General features: G+C 50.4%; 1 protein-coding gene across 1 annotated transcript in view; it reads right to left on the bottom strand.

The window, feature by feature from the left end:
• The window catches only part of LOC137341342 (serotonin N-acetyltransferase-like), an 87,330-nt gene that overhangs the window by 23,749 nt on the left and 45,943 nt on the right, over positions 1–17,638 (bottom strand). The gene's annotated exons all lie outside the window — the stretch shown is intronic.

Here is a 17,638-nt window from a genome sequence, read left to right as displayed (position 1 = left end):
CCTCCACACTGTCCCATCAAACACTCCCAGGGCAGGTGCATGGTTAGATACAGAGTAAAGCTCCCTCCACACTGTCCCATCAAACACTCCCAGGGCAGGTGCATGGTTAGATACAGAGGAAAGCTCCCTCCACACTGTCCCATCAAACACTCCCAGGCAGGTACAGCACGGGTTCGATACAGAGTAAAGCTCCCTCTACACTGTCCCAGAAAACACTCCCAGGGTTAGGTACAGGGTTAAATACAGAGTAAAGCTCCCTCGACACAGTCCCATCAAACACTCCCAGGGCAGGTGCAGCATGGGTTAGTTATGGAGTAACGCTCCCTCTGCACTGTCCCATCAAACACTCCCAGGGCAGGTATAGGGTTAGATACAGAGCAAAGCTTCGACACTGACCGATCAAACACTCCCAGGGCAGGTACAGCACGGGTTAGATACAGAGTAGAACTCCCTCTACACTGTCCCATCAAACACTCCCAGGGCAGGTACAGCACGGGTTAGATACAGAGTAAAGCTCCGTCCACACTGTCCCATCAAACACTCCCAGGGCAGGTACAGGGTTAGATACAGAGTAAAGCTCCCTCTACACTGTCCCATCAAACACTCCCAGAACAGGTGCAGCACCAGTTGGATACAGAGTAAAGCTCCCTCCACACTGTCCCATCAAACACTCCCAGGGCAGGTACAGCACGGGTTAGATACACAGTAGAGCTCCCTCTAAACTGTCCCAGCAAACACTCCCAGGGTCAGGTACAGGGTTAAATACAGAGTAAAGCTCCCTCTACACAGTCCCATCAAACACTCCCAGGGCAGGTACAGCATGGGTTAGTTATGGAGTAACACTCCCTCTACACTGTCCCATCAAACACTCCCAAGGCAGGTACAGCACAGGTTAGATACAGAGTAGAGCTCCCTCCACACTGTCCCATCAAACACTCCCAGGGCAGGTACAGGGTTAGATACAGAGTAAAGCTCCCTCGACACTGTCCCATCAATCACTCCCAGGGCAGGTACATGGTTAGATACAGAGTAAAGCTCCCTCAACACTGTCCCATCAAACACTCCCAGGGCAGGTGCAGCACGGGTTCGATACAGAGCAAAGCTCCCTCCACAATGTCCAATCAAACAGTCCCAGGGCAGGTCCAGGGTTAGATACAGAGTAAAGCTCCCTCAACACTGTCCCATCAAACACTCCCAGGGCAGGTACAGCACGGGTTAGATACAGAGTAGAGCTCCCTCTAAACTGTCCCAGCAAACACTCCCAGGGTCAGGTACAGGGTTAAATACAGAGTAAAGCTCCCTCGACACTGTCCCATCAAACACTCCCAAGGCAGGTACAGCACAGGTTAGATACAGAGTAGAGCTCCCTCGACACTGTCCCATCAAACACTCTCAGGGCATGTACAGCACAGGTTAGATGCAGGGTGGAGCTCCCTCTACACTGTCCCATCAATCACTCCCAGGGCAGGTACATGGTTAGATACAGAGTAGAGCTCCCTCCACACTGTCCCAGCAAACACTCCCACGGTCAGGTACAGGGTTAAATACAGAGTAAAGCTCCCTCTACACTGTCGCATCAAACACTCCCAGGGCAGGTACAGCACAGGTTAGATGCAGAGTAGAGCTCCCTCCACACTGTCCCATCAAACACTCACAGGGCAGGTAAAGCATGGGTTAGATACAGAGTGAAGCTCCCTCTGCACTGTCCCATCAAAAACTCCCAGGGCAGGTACAGGGTGAGATAGAGAGTAAAGCTCCCTCTACACTGTCCCGTCAAACACTCCCAGGGCAGGTCCAGCACGGGTTAGATACAGAGTAAAGCTCCCTCTACACTGTCCCATCAAACACTCCCAGAGCAGGTACGGCACGGGTTAGATACAGAGTGAAGCTCCCTCTACACTGTCCCATCAAACACTCCCAGGGCAGGTACAGGGTTAGATGCGGAGTAAAGCTCCCTCTCCACTGTCCCATCAAACACTCCCAGGGCAGGTACAGCACAGATCAGGTACAGAGTAAAGCTCCCTCTACACTGTCCCATCAAACACTCCCAGGGCAGGTGCATGGTTAGATACAGAGTAAAGCTCCCTCCACACTGTCCCATCAAACACTCCCAGGGCAGGTGCATGGTTAGATACAGAGTAAAGCTCCCTCCACACTGTCCCATCAAACACTCCCAGGGCAGGTGCATGGTTAGATACAGAGTAAAGCTCCCTCCACACTGTCCCATCAAACACTCCCAGGGCAGGTACAGCACGGCTTAGACACAGAGTAAAGCTCCCCCTGCACTGTCCCATCAAACACTCCCAGGCAGGTACAGCACGGGTTCGATACAGAGTAAAGCTCCCTCTACACTGTCCCAGAAAACACTCCCAGGGTCAGGTACAGGGTTAAATACAGAGTAAAGCTCCCTCGACACAGTCCCATCAAACACTCCCAGGGCAGGTACAGCATGGGTTAGTTATGGAGTAACGCTCCCTCTGCACTGTCCCATCAAACACTCCCAGGGCAGGTATAGGGTTAGATACAGAGCAAAGCTTCTACACTGACCGATCAAACACTCCCAGGGCAGGTACAGCACGGGTTAGATACAGAGTAGAACTCCCTCTACACTGTCCCATCAAACACTCCCAGGGCAGGTACAGCACGGGTTAGATACAGAGTAAAGCTCCGTCCACACTGTCCCATCAAACACTCCCAGGGCAGGTACAGGGTTAGATACAGAGTAAAGCTCCCTCTACACTGTCCCATCAAACACTCCTAGGGCAGGTGCAGGGTTAGATATAGAATAAAGCTCTCTCTGCACTTTCCCATCAAACACTCCCAGAACAGGTGCAGCACCAGTTGGATACAGAGTAAAGCTCCCTCCACACTGTCCCATCAAACACTCCCAGGGCAGGTACAGGGTTAGATACAGAGTAAAACTCCCTCTGCACTGTCCCATCAAACATTCCCAGGGCAGGTACAGCACGGGTTAGATACAGAGTAGAGCTCCCTCCACACTGTCCCATCAAACACTCCCAGGGTCAGGTACAGGGTTAGATAGAGAGTAAAGCCCTCTCTACACTGTCCCATCAAACACTCCCAGGGCAAGTATAGCACGGGTTAGATGCAGAGTAAAGCTCCCTCCACGATGTCCAATCAAACAGTCCCAGGGCAGGTACAGGGTTAAATACAGAGTAAAGCTCCCTCTACACTGTCCCATCAAACACTCCCAGGGCAGGTACAGCATGGGTTAGTTATGGAGCAAAGCTCCCTCTGCACTGTCCCATCAAACACTCCCAGCGCAGGTACAGCACAGGTTAGATACAGAGTAAAGCTCCCTCCACAATGTCTAATCAAACACTCCCACGGTAGGTACAGCACGGGTTCGATACAGAGTAGATCTCCCTCTACACTGTCCCAGCAAACACTCCCAGGGTCAGGTACAGGGTTAGATACAAAGTAAAGCTCCCTCTACACTGTCCCATCAAACACTCCCAGGGCAGGTACAGGGTTAGATACAGAGTAAAGCTCCCTCTACACTGTCCCATCAAACACTCCCAGGGCAGGTACAGGGTTTTTTTTTTATTTTTTTTATTCGTTCACGGGATGTGGGCGTCGCTGGCAAGGCCGGCATTTATTGCCCATCCCTAATTGCCCTCTAGAAGGTGGTGGTGAGCCGCCTTCTTGAACCGCTGCAGTCCGTGTGGTGACTGTTCTCCCACAGTGCTGTTAGGAAGGGAGTTCCAGGATTTTGACCCAGCGACGATGAAGGAATGGCGATATATTTCCAAGTCGGGATGGTGTGTGACTTGGAGGGGAACGTGCAGGTGGTTTTGTTCCCATGCGCCTGCTGCCCTTGTCCTTCTAGGTGGTAGAGGTCGCGGGTTTGGGAGGTGCTGTCGAAGAAGCCTTGGCGAGTTGCTGCAGTGCATCCTGTGGATGGTGCACACTGCAGCCACAGTGCGCCGGTGGTGAAGGGAGTGAATGTTTAGGGTGGTGGATGGGGTGCCAATCAAGCGGGCTGCTTTATCTTGGATGATGTCGAGCTTCTTGAGTGTTGTTGGAGCTGCACTCATCCAGGCAAGTGGAGAGTATTCCATCACACTCCTGACTTGTGCCTTGTAGATGGTGGAAAGGCTTTGGGGAGTCAGGAGGTGAGTCACTCGCCGCAGAATACCCAGCCTCTGACCTGCTCTTGTAGCCACAGTATTTATATGGCTGGTCCAGTTAAGTTTCTGGTCAATGGTGACCCCCAGGATGTCGATGGTGGGGGATTCGGCGATGGTAATGCCGTTGAATGTCAAGGGGAGGTGGTTAGACTCTCTCTTGTTGGAGATGGTCATTGCCTGGCACTTATCTGGCGCGAATGTTACTTGCCACTTATCAGCCCAAGCCTGGATGTTGTCCAGGTCTTGCTGCATGCAGGCTCGGACTGCTTCATTATCTGAGGGGTTGCGAATGGAACTGAACACTGTGCAGTCATCAGCGAACATCCCCATTTCTGACCTTATGATGGAGGGAAGGTCATTGATGAAGCAGCTGAAGATGGTTGGGCCGAGGACACTGCCCTGAGGAACTCCTGCAGCAATGCCCTGGGGCTGAGATGATTGGCCTCCAACAACCACTACCATCTTCCTTTGTGCTAGGTATGACTCCAGCCACTGGAGAGTTTTCCCCCTGATTCCCATTGACTTCAATTTTACTAGGGCTCCTTGGTGCCACACTCGGTCAAATGCTGCCTTGATGTCAAGGGCAGTCACTCTCACCTCACCTCTGGAATTCAGCTCTTTTGTCCATGTTTGGACCAACGCTGTAATGAGGTCTGGAGCCGAGTGGTCCTGGCGGAACCCAAACTGAGCATCGGTGAGCAGGTTATTGGTGAGTAAGTGCCGCTTGATAGCACTGTCGACGACACCTTCCATCACTTTGCTGATGATTGAGAGTCGACTGATGGGGCGGTAATTGGCCGGATTGGATTTGTCCTGCTTTTTGTGGACAGGACATACCTGGGCAATTTTCCACATTGTCGGGTGGATGCCAGTGTTGTAGCTGTACTGGAACAGCTTGGCTAGAGGCACAGCTAGTTCTGGAGCACAAGTCTTCAGCACTGCAGCTGGGATGTTGTCAGGGCCCATAGCCTTTGCTGCATCCAGTGCACTCAGCCGTTTCTTGATATCACGTGGAGTGAATCGAATTGGCCGAAGACTGGCTTCCGTGATGGTGGGGATATCGGGAGGAGGCAGAGATGGATTATCCACTCGTCTCTTCTGGCTTAAGATGGTTGCAAACGCTTCAGCCTTGTCTTTTGCACTCACGTGCTGGACTCCGCCATCATTGAGAATGGGGATGTTTGCAGAGCCTCCTCCTCCCGTTAGTTGTTTAATTGTCCACCACCATGCACGACTGGATGTGGCAGGACTGCAGAGCTTTGATCTGATCCGTTGGTTGTGGAATCGCTTAGCTCTGTCTGTAGCATGTTGCTTCCGCTGTTTAGCATGCATGTAGTCCTGAGTTGTAGCATCACCAGGTTGGCACCTCATTTTTAGGTACGCCTGGTGCTGCTCCTGGCATGCTCTTCTACACTCCTCATTGAACCAGGGTTGATCCCCTGGCTTGTTGGTAATGGTAGAGTGAGGAATATGCCGGGCCATGAGGTTACAGATTGTGCTGGAATACAATTCTGCTGCTGCTGATGGCCCACAGCGCCTCATGGATGCCCAGTTTTGAGCTGCTGGATCTGTTCTGAATCTATCCCATTTAGCACGGTGGTAGTGCCACACAACACGTTGGATGGTGTCCTCAGTGCGAAGACGGGATTTCATCTCCACGAGGACTGTGCGGTGGTCACTCCTACCAATACTGTCATGGACAGATGCATTTGCGACAGGTAGATTGGTGAGCACGGGTTAGATACAGAGTAAGGCTCCCTCTACACTGTCCCATCAAACACTCCCAGGGCAGGTACAGCACGGGTGAGAGACAGAGTAAAGCTCCCTCTACACTGTCCCATCAAACACTCCCAGGGCAGGTACAGCATGGGTTAGTTATGGAGTAAAGCTCCCTCTAGCAGGTAGTGTTTTTTTTTAGTGAACCTAGGTCCCTGGTATAGTTAACATTTTCTAATTTCAACGTAATTTAAAAGGGGTAACTCAGCTAAGGCAAGTCATGGCAGCAGACCTCGCACCCGTGATATGCTCCTCCTGCAAGATGTGGGAAGTCATGGACACTACCAGTGTCCCTGCCGACCATGTGTGCGGGAAGTGTGTCCACCTGCAGCTACTGACCGATCGTATCTCGGAGCTGGAGCTGCGGGTGGACTCACTGTGGAGCATCCGCGATGCAGAGAAACTCGTGGATAGCACGTTTAGCGAGTTGGTCACACCGCAGGTAAAGGGTATACAGGCAGGAAGTGAATGGGTGACCACCAGGAAGAGTAAGAGATGCAGGCAGGTAGTGCAGGGGTCCCCTGTGTCCATCCCCCTCTCAAGCAGATATGCCACCTTGGATGCTGTTGGGGGGGATGACTTATCAGGGGAAGGCAGCAGCAGCCAACTTCCTGGCACCACGGGTAGCTCTGCTGCACAGGCTGGGAGGAAAAAGAGTGGCAGAGCTATAGTGATAGGGGACTCAATTGTAAGGGGAATAGACAGGCGTTTCTGCGGCCGCAACCGAGACTCCAGGATGGTGTGTTGCCTCCCTGGTGCAAGGATCAAGGATGTCTCGGAGCGGCTACAGAACATTTTGGAGGGGGAGGGCGAACAGCCAGCTGTCGTGGTGCACATAGGCACCAACGATATAGGTAAAAAAGGGGATGAGGTCCTAAAAGCAGAATATAGGGCGTTAGGAGGTAAATTAAAAAATAGGACCTCAAAGGTAGTAATCTCAGGATTGCTGCCAGTGCCACGTGCTAGTCAGAGTAGAAATAGGAGGATATTTCAAATGAATACGTGGCTAGAGGAATGGTGCAAGGGGGAGGGATTCAAATTCCTGGGACACTGGAAACAGTTCTGGGGGAGGTGGGACCAGTACAAACCGGACGGTCTGCACCTGGGCAGGGCCGGGACCGCTGTCCTAGGAGGAGTGTTTGCTAGTGCTGTTGGGGAGGGTTTAAACTAAAGTGGCAGGGGGTTGGGAACCTGAGCAGGGAGAGAGAGGAAAGCGTAACAGGAAGGGACAGAAGGTATGGAGTAATAGGTAAAGTGTTAAAAAAGGAGAAAGCAGGAACTAAGCGTCACAAAACAGATTTGAAAGTTCTTTATCTGAATGCACGTAGCATTCGTAATAAAATGGACGAGTTAACGGCACAAATAACTACGTATGGGTATGATCTTGTGGCCATTACAGAAACATGGCTGCAGGGTGACAACGACTGGGAATTAAATATGCCAGGGTATTTAACAATCAGGAAGGACAGGCAGGAAGGAAGGGGAGGTGGGGTGGCTATGTTAATAAAGGAAGGAATCACTGTAATACAGAGAAATGATATTGGGACAAAGCATCAAGATAATGAAACAGTTTGGGTGGAGATAAGGAATAATAAGGGGAAAAAAACATTAGTGGGCGTAGTATATAGGCCTCCTAATAGTTGCAACTCTGCTGGAAGAAGTATTAATCAGGAGATAGTCGGGGCATGTAATAAGGGAACAGCCATAATTATGGGGGATTTTAATTATCATATTAACTGGACAAATCAAATTGGGCAGAGCAGCCTTGAGGACGAGTTCATTGAATGCATCAGGGATGGATTTCTTGAGCAGTATGTAACTGATCCTACAAGGGGGCAGGCAACCTTGGACCTGGTCCTGTGTAATGAGTCAGGATTAATTAATAATGTCCTAGTTAAGGATCCCCTTGGAACGAGCGACCACAACATGGTTGAATTCCATATCCAATTAGAGGGTGAGAAGGTTGATTCTCAAACAAGCGTACTGAGCTTGAATAAAGGAGACTATGATGGTATGAGAGCGGAATTGATTAAAGTGGACTGGGAAAATAGATTAAAGGGTAAGACGGTACATGAGCAGTGGTGTTCATTTAGGGAGTTATTTTACAACTTTCAAAATAAATATATTCCACTGAGGAAAAAAGGGTGTAAAAGAAATGACAGCCACCCGTGGCTAAGTAAAGAAATCAAGGATAGTATCCGACTAAAAACAAGGACATATAAGGTAGCCAAACTTAGTGGGAGGATAGATGATTGGGAATTCTTCAAAAGACAGCAAAAAGTAACTAAAGGATTGATTAAGAAAGGGAAGTTAGATTATGAAAAGAAATTAGCAAAAAATATAAAAACAGATAGCAAGAGTTTCTATAGTTATATAAAAAGAAAAAGGGTGGCTAAGGCAAAAGTAGGTCCCTTAGAGGATGAGACCGGGAAATTAATGGTGGGAAACATGGAGATGGCAAAAATGCTGAACAAATATTTTGTTTCAGTCTTTACAGTAGAGGACACTAAGAATATCCCAACACTGGACAAACAGGGGACTCTCGGGGGGGAGGAGCTAAATACGATTAAAATCACTCAAGAGATGGTACTCAGTAAAATAATGGGACTCAAGGCGGATAAATCCCCTGGACCTGATTGCTTCCATCCTAGGGTCTTGAGGGAAGTGGCAGTAGGGATTGTGGATGCTTTGGTGATAGTTTTCCAAAATTCCCTGGACTCAGGAGAGGTCCCGGCAGATTGGAAAACTGCTAATGTAACACCGTTATTTAAAAAGGGTAGTAGGCAGAAGGCTGGAAATTATAGGCCTGTTAGCTTAACATCTGTGGTGGGTAAAATTTTGGAGTCTATTATTAAGGAGACAGTAACGGAACATTTAGATAAGCATAATTTAATAGGACAAAGTCAGCATGGCTTTATGAAGGGGAAGTCATGTCTGACAAATTTGCTTGAGTTCTTCGAGGATATAACGTATAGGGTGGATAAAGGGGAACCAGTGGACGTAGTGTATTTAGACTTCCAGAAGGCATTCGACAAGGTGCCACATAAAAGATTATTACTTAAGATAAAAAATCACGGGATTGGGGGTAATATTCTGGCATGGGTGGAGGATTGGTTATCAAACAGGAAGCAGAGAGTTGGGATAAATGGTTCATTTTCGGACTGGCAACCAGTAACCAGTGGTGTTCCACAGGGGTCGGTGCTGGGTCCCCAACTCTTTACAATCTATATTAACGATTTGGAGGAGGGGACCGAGTGCAACATATCAAAATTTGCAGATGATACAAAGATGGGAGGGAAAGTAGAGAGTGAGGAGGACATAAAAAACCTGCAAGGGGATATAGACAGGCTGGGTGAGTGGGCGGAGATTTGGCAGATGCAATATAATATTGGAAAATGTGAGGTTATGCACTTTGGCAGGAAAAATCAGAGAGCAAGTTATTTTCTTAATGGCGAGAGACTGGAAAGTACTGCAGTACAAAGGGATCTGGGGGTCCTAGTGCAAGAAAATCAAAAAGTTGGTATGCAGGTGCAGCAGGTGATCAAGAAAGCCAACGGAATGTTGGCTTTTATTGCTAGGGGGATAGAATATAAAAACAAGGAGGTATTGCTGCAGTTATATAAGGTATTGGTGAGACCGCACCTGGAATACTGCATACAGTTTTGGTCTCCATACTTAAGAAAAGACATACTTGCTCTCGAGGCAGTACAAAGAAGGTTCACGCGGTTAATCCCGGGGATGAGGGGGCGGACATATGAGGAGAGGTTGAGTAGATTGGGACTCTACTCATTGGAGTTCAGAAGAATGAGAGGCGATCTTATTGAAACATATAAGATTGTGAAGGGGCTTGATCGGGTGGATGCAGTAAGGATGTTCCCAAAGATGGGTGAAACAAGAACTAGGGGGCATAATCTTAGAATAAGGGGCTGCTCTTTCAAAACTGAGATGAGGAGAAACTTCTTCACTCAGAGGGTGGTAGGTCTGTGGAATTTGCTGCCCCAGGAAGCTGTGGAACCTACATCATTGGATAAATTTAAAACAGAAATAGACAGTTTCCTAGAAGTAAAGGGAATTAGGGGTTATGGGGAGCGGGCAGGAAATTGGACATGAAGCTGAGTTCGGATCGGTCAATGCCCTGTGGGTGGCGGAGAGGGCCCAGGGGCTATGTGGCCGGGTCCTGCTCCGACTTCTTGTGTTCTTTAGATTTGTGGTTGGGATCAGATCAGCCATGATCTTATTGAATGGCGGAGCAGGCTCGAGGGGCCGATTGGCCTACTCCTGCTCCAATTTCTTATGTTCTTATGTTCATAAGTTCTTACACTGTCCCATCAAACACTCCCAGGGCAGGTACAGCACAGGTTAGATACAGAGTAGAGCTCCCTCTGCACTGTCCCATCAAACATTCCCAGGGCAGGTACAGGGTTAGATCCAGAGTCAAGCTCCTTCTACACTGACCCATCAAACACTCCCAGGGCAGGTACAGAGTTAGACACAGAGTAAAGCTCCCTCTACACTGTACCATCAAACACTCCCAGGGCAAGTACACCACAGGTTAGATACAGATTAGAGCTCCCTCCACACTGTCCCATCAAACACTCCCAGGGCAAGTACAGCACAGGTTAGATACAGATTAGAGCTCCCTCTACACTGTCCCAGCAAACACTCCCAGGGTCAGGTACAGGGTTAAATACAGAGTAAAGCTCCCTCTGCACTGTCCCATCAAACACTCCCAGGGCAGGTACAGCATGGGTTAGTTATGGAGTAGAGCTCCCTCTACATTGTCCCATCAAACACTCCCAGGGCAGGTACAGCACAGGTGAGATACAGAGTAAAGCTCCCTCTACACTGTCTCATCAAACACTCCCTGGGTAGGTACAGGGTTAGATACAGAGTAAAGCTCCCTCCACGATGTCCAATCAAACACTCCCAGGGCAGGTACAGGGTTAGATACAGAGTAAAGCTCCTTCTGCACTGACCGATCAAACACTCCCAGGGCAGGTACAGCACGGGTTAGATACAGAGTGGAACTCCCTCTACACTGTCCCATCAAACACTCCCAGGGCAGGTACAGCACGGGTTAGATACAGAGTAAAGCTCTGTCTGCACTGTCCCATCAAACACTCCCAGGGCAGGTACAGGGTTAGATACAGAGTAAAGCTCCCTCTACACTGTCCCATCAAACACTCCCAGGGCAGGTACAGCACAGATCAGATACAGAGTAAAGCTCCCTCTACACTGTCCCATCAAACACTCCCAGGGCAAGTACAGCACAGGTTAGATACAGAGTAGAGCTCCCTCTACACTGTCCCAGCAAACACTCCCAGGGTCAGGTACAGGGTTAAATACAGAGTAAAGCTCCCCCTGCATTGTCCCATCAAACACTCCCAGGGCAGGTACAGCACGGGTTAGATACAGAGTGAAGCTCCCTCTACACTGTCCCATCAAACACTCCCAGGGCAGGTACAGGGTTAGATACAGAGTAAAGCTCCCTCTACACTGTCCCATCAAACACTCCCAGGGTCAGGTACAGGGTTAGATAGAGAGTAAATCCCTCTCTACACTGTCCCATCAAACACTCCCAGGGCAAGTACAGCACAGGTTAGATACAGAGTAGAGCTCCCTCTACACCGTCCCAGCAAACAGTCCCAGGGTCAGGTACAGGGTTAAATACAGGTACAGCATGGGTCAGTTATGGAGTAACGCTCCCTCGACACTGTCCCATCAAACACTCCCAGGGCAGGTACAGGGTTAGATACAGAGTAAAGCTCCTTCTACACTGACCGATCAAACACTCCCAGGGCAGGTACAGCACGGGTTAGATACAGAGCGGAACTCCCTCTACACTGTCCCATCAAACACTCCCAGGGCAGGTACAGCACAGGTTAGATATAGAGTAGAGCTCCCTCTGCACTGTCCCATCAAACACTCCCAGGGCAGGTACAGCACGGGTTAGATACAGAGTAAAGCTCCGTCTACACTGTCCCATCAAACACTCCCAGGGCAGGTACAGCACGGGTTAGATACAGAGTAAAGCTCCCTCTGCACTGTCCCATCAAACACTCCCAGGGCAGGTACAGCACGGGTTAGATACAGAGTAAAGCTCCCTCTACACTGTCCCATCAAACACTCCCAGGGCAAGTACAGCACGGGTTAGATACAGAGTAAAGCTCCCTCCACGATGTCCAATCAAACACTCCCAGGGTCAGGTACAGGGTTAAATACAGAGTAAAGGTCCCTCTACACAGTCCCATCAAACACTCCCAGGGCAGGTACAGCACGGGTTAGATACAGAGTAAAGCCCTCTCTGCACTGTCCCATCAAACACTCCCAGGGCAGGTACAGCACGTGTTAGATACAGAGTGAAGCTCCCTCTGCACTGTCCCATCAAACACTCCAAGGGCAGGTACAGGGTTAGATACGGAGTAAAGCTCCCTCTACACTGTCCCATCAAACATTCCCAGGGCAGGTACAGCACGGGTTAGATACAGAGTAGAGCTCCCTCTACACTGTCCCAGCAAACAGTCCCAGGGTCAGGCACAGAGTTAGATACAGAATAAAGCTCCTTCTACACTGACCCATCAAACACTCCCAGGAGAGGTACAGCACGGGTTAGAGACAGAGTAGAGCTCCCTCTACACTGTCCCATCAAACACTCCCAGGGCAGGTACAGCACGGGTTAGATACAGAGTGAAGCTCCCTCTGCACTGTCCCATCAAACACTCCAAGGGCAGGTACAGGGTTAGATACGGAGTAAAGCTCCCTCTACACTGTCCCATCAAACATTCCCAGGGCAGGTACAGCACGGGTTAGATACAGAGTAGAGCTCCCTCTACACTGTCCCAGCAAACAGTCCCAGGGTCAGGCACAGAGTTAGATACAGAATAAAGCTCCTTCTACACTGACCCATCAAACACTCCCAGGAGAGGTACAGCACGGGTTAGAGACAGAGTAGAGCTCCCTCTACACTGTCCCATCAAACACTCCCAGGGCAGGTACAGCACGGGTTAGATACAGAGTAAAGCCCTCACTACACTGTCCCATCAAACACTCCCAGGGCAGGTACAGCACAGGTTATATACAGAGTAAAGCTCCCTCTACACTGTCCCATCAAACATTCCCAGAGCAGGTACGGCACGGGTTAGATACAGAGTGAAGCTCCCTCTACACTGTCCAATCAAACACTCCATAGGCAGGTACAGGGTTAGATACAGAGTAAAGCTCCCTCTACACTGTCCCATCAAACACTCCCAGGGCAGGTGCAGGGTTAGATACAGAGTAAAGCTCCCTCTACACTGTCCCATCCACCACTCCCAGGGCAGGTACAGCACAGATCAGATACAGAGTAAAGCTCCCTCTGCACTGTCCCATCAAACACTCCCAGGGCAAGAACAGCACGGGTTAGATACAGAGTAAGGCTCCCTCTGCACTGTCCCATCAAACACTCCCAGGGCAGGTGCAGCACGGGTTAGATGCAGAGTAGAGCTCCCACTACACTGTCCCATCAAACACTCCCAGGGCATGTACAGCACAGGTTCGATTCAGAGTAGAGCTCCCTCCACACTGTCCCAGCAAACACTCCCAGGGTCAGGTACAGGGTTAAATACAGAGTAAAGCTCCCTCTACACTGTGCCATCAAACACTCCCAGGGCAGGTACAGCATGGGTTAGTTATGGAGTAAAGCTCCCTCTACACTGTCGCATAAAACACTCCCAGGGCAGGTCCAGGGTTAGATACAGAGTAAAGCTCCCTCAACACTGTCCCATCAAACACTCCCAGGGCAGGTACAGCACGGGTTAGATACACAGTAGAGCTCCCTCTAAACTGTCCCAGCAAACACTCCCAGGGTCAGGTACAGGGTTAAATACAGAGTAAAGCTCCCTCTACACAGTCCCATCAAACACTCCCAGGGCAGGTACAGCATGGGTTAGTTATGGAGTAACGCTCCCTCTACACTGTCCCATCAAACACTCCCAAGGCAGGTACAGCACAGGTTAGATACAGAGTAGAGCTCCCTCGACACTGTCCCATCAATCACTCCCAGGGCAGGTACATGGTTAGATACAGAGTAAAGCTCCCTCAACACTGTCCCATCAAACACTCCCAGGGCAGGTGCAGCACGGGTTCGATACAGAGTAAAGCTCCCTCCACAATGTCCCATCAAACACTCCCAGGGCAGGTACAGCACAGGTTAGATACAGAGTAGAGCTCCCTCGACACTGTCCCATCAAACACTCTCAGGGCATGTACAGCACAGGTTAGATGCAGGGTGGAGCTCCCTCTACACTGTCCCATCAATCACTCCCAGGGCAGGTACATGGTTAGATACAGAGTAGAGCTCCCTCCACACTGTCCCAGCAAACACTCCCACGGTCAGGTACAGGGTTAAATACAGAGTAAAGCTCCCTCTACACTGTCGCATCAAACACTCCCAGGGCAGGTACAGCACAGGTTAGATGCAGAGTAGAGCTCCCTCCACACTGTCCCATCAAACACTCACAGGGCAGGTAAAGCATGGGTTAGATACAGAGTGAAGCTCCCTCTGCACTGTCCCATCAAAAACTCCCAGGGCAGGTACAGGGTTAGATAGAGAGTAAAGCTCCCTCTACACTGTCCCGTCAAACACTCCCAGGGCAGGTCCAGCACGGGTTAGATACAGAGTAAAGCTCCCTCTACACTGTCCCATCAAACACTCCCAGAGCAGGTACGGCACGGGTTAGATACAGAGTGAAGCTCCCTCTACACTGTCCCATCAAACACTCCCAGGGCAGGTACAGGGTTAGATACGGAGTGAAGCTCCCTCTACACTGTCCCATCAAACACTCCCAGGGCAGGTGCATGGTTAGATACAGAGTAAAGCTCCCTCCACACTGTCCCATCAAACACTCCCAGGGCAGGTGCATGGTTAGATACAGAGTAAAGCTCCCTCCACACTGTCCCATCAAACACTCCCAGGGCAGGTGCATGGTTAGATACAGAGTAAAGCTCCCTCCACACTGTCCCATCAAACACTCCCAGGGCAGGTACAGCACGGCTTAGACACAGAGTAAAGCTTCCCCTGCACTGTCCCATCAAACACTCCCAGGCAGGTACAGCACGGGTTCGATACAGAGTAAAGCTCCCTCTACACTGTCCCAGAAAACACTCCCAGGGTCAGGTACAGGGTTAAATACAGAGTAAAGCTCCCTCGACACAGTCCCATCAAACACTCCCAGGGCAGGTACAGCATGGGTTAGTTATGGAGTAACGCTCCCTCTGCACTGTCCCATCAAACACTCCCAGGGCAGGTATAGGGTTAGATACAGAGCAAAGCTTCTACACTGACCGATCAAACACTCCCAGGGCAGGTACAGCACGGGTTAGATACAGAGTAGAACTCCCTCTACACTGTCCCATCAAACACTCCCAGGGCAGGTACAGCACGGGTTAGATACAGAGTAAAGCTCCGTCCACACTGTCCCATCAAACACTCCTAGGGCAGGTGCAGGGTTAGATATAGAATAAAGCTCTCTCTGCACTTTCCCATCAAACACTCCCAGAACAGGTGCAGCACCAGTTGGATACAGAGTAAAGCTCCCTCCACACTGTCCCATCAAACACTCCCAGGGCAGGTACAGGGTTAGATACAGAGTAAAACTCCCTCTGCACTGTCCCATCAAACATTCCCAGGGCAGGTACAGCACGGGTTAGATACAGAGTAGAGCTCCCTCCACACTGTCCCATCAAACACTCCCAGGGTCAGGTACAGGGTTAGATAGAGAGTAAAGCCCTCTCTACACTGTCCCATCAAACACTCCCAGGGCAAGTATAGCACGGGTTAGATGCAGAGTAAAGCTCCCTCCACGATGTCCAATCAAACAGTCCCAGGGCAGGTACAGGGTTAAATACAGAGTAAAGCTCCCTCTACACTGTCCCATCAAACACTCCCAGCGCAGGTACAGCACAGGTTAGATACAGAGTAAAGCTCCTGCTACACTGACCCATCAAAAACTCCGAGGGCAGGTACAGCACGGGTCAGATACAGAGTAAAGCTCCCTCCACAATGTCTAATCAAACACTCCCACGGTAGGTACAGCACGGGTTCGATACAGAGTAGATCTCCCTCTACACTGTCCCAGCAAACACTCCCAGGGTCAGGTACAGGGTTAGATACAAAGTAAAGCTCCCTCTACACTGTCCCATCAAACACTCCCAGGGCAGGTACAGGGTTAGATACAGAGTAAAGCTCCCTCTACACTGTCCCATCAAACACTCCCAGGGCAGGTACAGGGTTTTTTTTTTATTTTATTTTTTTATTCGTTCACGGGATGTGGGCGTCGCTGGCAAGGCCGGCATTTATTGCCCATCCCTAATTGCCCTTGAGAAGGTGGTGGTGAGCCGCCTTCTTGAACCGCTGCAGTCCGTGTGGTGACTGTTCTCCCACAGTGCTGTTAGGAAGGGAGTTCCAGGATTTTGACCCAGCGACGATGAAGGAACGGCGATATATTTCCAAGTCGGGATGGTGTGTGACTTGGAGGGGAACGTGCAGGTGGTTTTGTTCCCATGCGCCTGCTGCCCTTGTCCTTCTAGGTGGTAGAGGTCGCGGGTTTGGGAGGTGCTGTCGAAGAAGCCTTGGCGAGTTGCTGCAGTGCATCCTGTGGATGGTGCACACTGCAGCCACAGTGCGCCGGTGGTGAAGGGAGTGAATGTTTAGGGTGGTGGATGGGGTGCCAATCAAGCGGGCTGCTTTATCTTGGATGATGTCGAGCTTCTTGAGTGTTGTTGGAGCTGCACTCATCCAGGCAAGTGGAGAGTATTCCATCACACTCCTGACTTGTGCCTTGTAGATGGTGGAAAGGCTTTGGGGAGTCAGGAGGTGAGTCACTCGCCGCAGAATACCCAGCCTCTGACCTGCTCTTGTAGCCACAGTATTTATATGGCTGGTCCAGTTAAGTTTCTGGTCAATGGTGACCCCCAGGATGTCGATGGTGGGGGATTCGGCGATGGTAATGCCGTTGAATGTCAAGGGGAGGTGGTTAGACTCTCTCTTGTTGGAGATGGTCATTGCCTGGCACTTATCTGGCGCGAATGTTACTTGCCACTTATCAGCCCAAGCCTGGATGTTGTCCAGGTCTTGCTGCATGCAGGCTCGGACTGCTTCATTATCTGAGGGGTTGCGAATGGAACGGAACACTGTGCAGTCATCAGCGAACATCCCCATTTCTGACCTTATGATGGAGGGAAGGTCATTGATGAAGCAGCTGAAGATGGTTGGGCCGAGGACACTGCCCTGAGGAACTCCTGCAGCAATGCCCTGGGGCTGAGATGATTGGCCTCCAACAACCACTACCATCTTCCTTTGTGCTAGGTATGACTCCAGCCACTGGAGAGTTTTCCCCCTGATTCCCATTGACTTCAATTTTACTAGGGCTCCTTGGTGCCACACTCGGTCAAATGCTGCCTTGATGTCAAGGGCAGTCACTCTCACCTCACCTCTGGAATTCAGCTCTTTTGTCCATGTTTGGACCAACGCTGTAATGAGGTCTGGAGCCGAGTGGTCCTGGCGGAACCCAAACTGAGCATCGGTGAGCAGGTTATTGGTGAGTAAGTGCCGCTTGATAGCACTGTCGACGACACCTTCCATCACTTTGCTGATGATTGAGAGTCGACTGATGGGGCGGTAATTGGCCGGATTGGATTTGTCCTGCTTTTTGTGGACAGGACATACCTGGGCA

Source organism: Heptranchias perlo, chromosome 23, assembly GCF_035084215.1.
Source record: "Heptranchias perlo isolate sHepPer1 chromosome 23, sHepPer1.hap1, whole genome shotgun sequence".
Taxonomy (NCBI): domain Eukaryota; kingdom Metazoa; phylum Chordata; class Chondrichthyes; order Hexanchiformes; family Hexanchidae; genus Heptranchias; species Heptranchias perlo.
Note: the sequence above shows the minus strand (reverse complement) of the source record. Positions and strands in the feature narration are given on the sequence as shown.